Source organism: Psammomys obesus, unplaced genomic scaffold, assembly GCF_907164565.1.
Source record: "Psammomys obesus unplaced genomic scaffold, mPsaObe1.curated_primary_1811, whole genome shotgun sequence".
Taxonomy (NCBI): Eukaryota; Metazoa; Chordata; class Mammalia; order Rodentia; family Muridae; genus Psammomys; species Psammomys obesus.
The window spans coordinates 10,477-14,181 of NW_026589322.1; the positions used below are offsets into that span (position 1 = coordinate 10,477).

The following is a 3,705-nucleotide window of genomic DNA, read 5'->3' on the forward strand; positions in this document are numbered from 1 at the left end:
AATTATTAAAATTTAAGATAAATCGGTGGATCTGAGAAAATATTGAATAAGGTAATCTAGAACCAGAAAGACAAATACCACATACTGTCTCTCATATGGATCCTAGTGTCAAATTTTTAGTTTGTGTGTTTGACTTAGAGTACCCATAAAAGCCAGAAAACTAGAAAGGAGCTTTTAGAAGTGGATGTAGAATAAAACTCTTAAGGGAGGGCATAGCACAACACAGATGGTATGAAGGAGGAAAAGGGAATAAGAAGAGGGAAATTTAAGAGGGGATGATTATGGGAGGGTAGAGTAGAGGAATGACAAATACTAAAAATGTTTGAATTAGCTGTATGGAAACAAAATGTTTTATAACCTTTCTTAAACAACTATATATACATATATATAGGTGCTGGAGAAATGGCTTGGGTTAAGAGCACTTGTGCTTGCAACAGACCCAGATTCTATACCCAGCATCATGGTCGCTAATGACCATCTGTAACTGCACTTTCAGAGGATTTCACACCCTCTTTTGGTTCCTGTAGGCACTGCAGTCACATGTGTGGAGGGCTGCTTCCTTGGCAAGCTGCTTTGTTATTGAGTATACAGCGAAAAACATGTTTTCGCCCTAGCCTTTATCCTGAAACAGAGATAAGCAGGATATTTTGCCAAGCTCTTTTGACTTGTTTATGTGACCTTAGACCATATCTTCTATACAGGGAAGTGGTTTAAGAAAATAAGTTTGACCATTCCATGAACCCCTTCTTTATGCAGATGTGACTTGTTTTGTTTTGCCTATAAAAAGGAGCTGTTGAATGTCCATCCCCATTTGTCTTTCTAAGTGAGGGTTGATCATTTTACCCAGGGTCCTCTTTCTTGTTTATCTTCTTTAGGTGTACAGATTTCAGTATGTTTATCCTATCTTATAGGTCTAGTACCCACTTATAACAGTATATACCATGTGTGTCTTTCTCCTTCTGGGATACCTCACTCAGAATGATCTTTTCTAGATCCCACCATTTGCCTGCAAATTTCATCATTTCCTTGTTTTTAATTGCTGAGTAGTATTCCATTGTGTAAAATACCGAAATTTCTGTATCTATTTCTCTGTTGATGGACATCTGGGTTATTTCCAGATTCTGGCTATTACGAATAAAGCTGCTATAGACATGGTTGAGCAAATGTCCTTAACTAACAGGACAGGAACCTACCACAGAGGGCCTCTGAAAGACTCTACCTAGCAGTGTATCAAAGCAGATGCTGAGTCTCATAATCAAACCTTTGGCAGAGTGAGGGAATCATATGAAAGAAGGGGAAGTTAATATGACCTGGAGAGCACAGGAGCTCCACAAGGGTCTAATATATTTGGGCACAGTGGTCTTTTATGAGACTGTATCTCCAACCAAAGACCATGTATGGATATAACTTAGAACCCCGGCTCGTATGTAGCCCATAGTAGCTCAGTGTCCAAGTGGGTTCCCTAGTAAAGGGAACAGGGACTACTTCTGACGTGAACTCAATGGCTGGCTCTTTAACGGCCCCCCTCCGAGGGAGGAGCAACCACAGAGGAGGACATTGCTGCCAGGCCTGAAGAAGCCTGATAAGCCAGGGTCATATGGAAGGGGAGGAGGACCTTCCCTATCTGTGGACTTGGAAAGGGACAGGGAGGAGATGATGGAGGGAGGGAGGGTGGAATTGGGAGGGAATGAGTGAGAGGGCTACAGCTGGGATACAAAGTTAATAAACTGTAACTAATATTTAAAATGTAGAAAAAAATAAAAAAGTTATCTCTGAGTGTATAGCATTGGTATTATATGAGCATGTCTTTATAATTAATACCAAGTGGAACTGGGGAGTCAGATGAGTATTAGTCTTTTGTAGCTGTTGTTTAAATTGGCAAGTTTCTTTGTTCAATACACCAAATAGGATGCAAGCACAGTCATGACAAATATACAGAAATATGCCGATCAACATCAAACAGTAATTTAGTTTAAATGAAAGGAAATCTCTTTATTATTATGACAACATACTCACAAGAATCTCTTCTTCAGTTCATCACACATTTTAGTAAAATAAAATATTATGAATTTAAGTGGAAGCCAGCTTGTGATTTCTTAAAAATAAAACTCCATCTCTCTTAATCCATACCAGTTAAACATTATAACTAAGTTTTCAAGTAAGCGCAAAGGAGATTAAGCAGTCAGTGACCTTTTTTGCTTAACCAGTTAAGGGAAATGGTTCCTACAGTACAGCAGGCAGGCTGGGATGACTCATCCAGAACAGTGCACTAAGATTCAACCTGTGCTAAAAGCTCATCATTAGTATGGCACGTTTTGGCCCATGATGTGGTTTAATGTCAAGACATATCACAATTTGTTACAGAAACACATAGATAACTGTTGTTTCTAAATATATATGTATATCTGTATACTTTAAAAGGCCAGGTATACTTCCACATACAAAAAAATGTCCTGGGAAAGAAGTTACACGAAGTAGTCTGGGGTGCGCCATGTCACACGAGGCTCTCCACAACCAGGTGCTGGGTTAAACTGAAGAAAATATTTTAAAGTGTCATCTAATTCCATGATAGCATCCTGGTTCCCAAAAGGGTAGCAGTAATTGGGTGCACTAAAAATAGTAAGCACATTCTGATCATGGCACCAACTACATCCTTCCATTACAAGCTGGTGAGCATGAAAAACCAGTGTGAGACCGTGGGCATGGTTAAATGTTTCAGAAATATCTTGTCCAAAACTGTAGCGAGCACCACGTGCTGAAATGCTCCATCTGCCATGGTCATCTGGATCTGACCATGAGAGATTACACATTAGGCCCTCATGTGGGACTTCTTGTAAAGGATCCAAGGCTCTTACATGATCCAGTGTATCTATGGATGGAGAGAGGCCACCATGGAGGCATACTATCTGTCCATCTACTAAAGATGTAAGTGGAAGATAATCAAAGAGATCTGTAAAGTATTTCCATATGTTGGCATTTCCACCATTTCGCAGACACTCATCATAAAAAGCCATATACTTGTGTGATCTGCCGGCTTTCATGGTTTCCTTTCAGTACTGTAATGCGCTTTGGATAGTGCACTTTAATGCTATGAGAAGAGTCACAGTCTCCACAGAGTAATAACCTCTGTCCACATAGTCACCCATGAAGAGATAGTTTGAATCTGCTGACTTTTCCCCAATTATGAAGAGTTCCAAAAGGTCATGGAATTGGCCGTGTACATCGCCACAGATAGTAACAGGATAGCGAACCTCCTGTACGTTTGATTCTTTTGTTAAAATTTCCTTAGCCTTCTCTCACAGAGACTGCACTTGGTACTCTTTCAGCTGTTGACAGTCATTCAGCTGCTCTACCCACCGGTCCAGCTGCTTGGTGAATGCCTTGTGGTCCATGGAAGCGAGCCTGTGCATCCCCGACGCTGCTGGCCTCAGGTAAGAGCCTCAGACCTTGCAGCCCCGTCCTAGCCCAGCGGGCTGCTGAGGTCCCCAGCCTCCTGGAGTTCCCCCCATGTTGGCCCCTGCCATATTCCTGGGGCACTGCTAAGGGCCCATGGCTCAGATTGCGGAGTGCACAGTAAGACGTGGCTTGGGGGAGGCTCTGGCCTATGGCATCTGCCCACCCTCTGTCGCCGCTGCCACCCGCAGGCCTCTGGGTCTTCTGGCTCTGGCTCTCTCCCCCAGCAATATTATTCATATGTACATTGTC

The 3,705-nt window shown here is 42.1% G+C and overlaps 1 pseudogene; it reads right to left on the reverse strand.

Annotated features, from left to right (window-relative positions):
* Nucleotides 1–2,465: 2,465 nt before the first annotated feature.
* LOC129674969 (serine/threonine-protein phosphatase 2A catalytic subunit beta isoform-like) lies at nt 2,466–3,395 on the reverse strand (annotated as a pseudogene).
* Nucleotides 3,396–3,705: the final 310 nt, after the last annotated feature.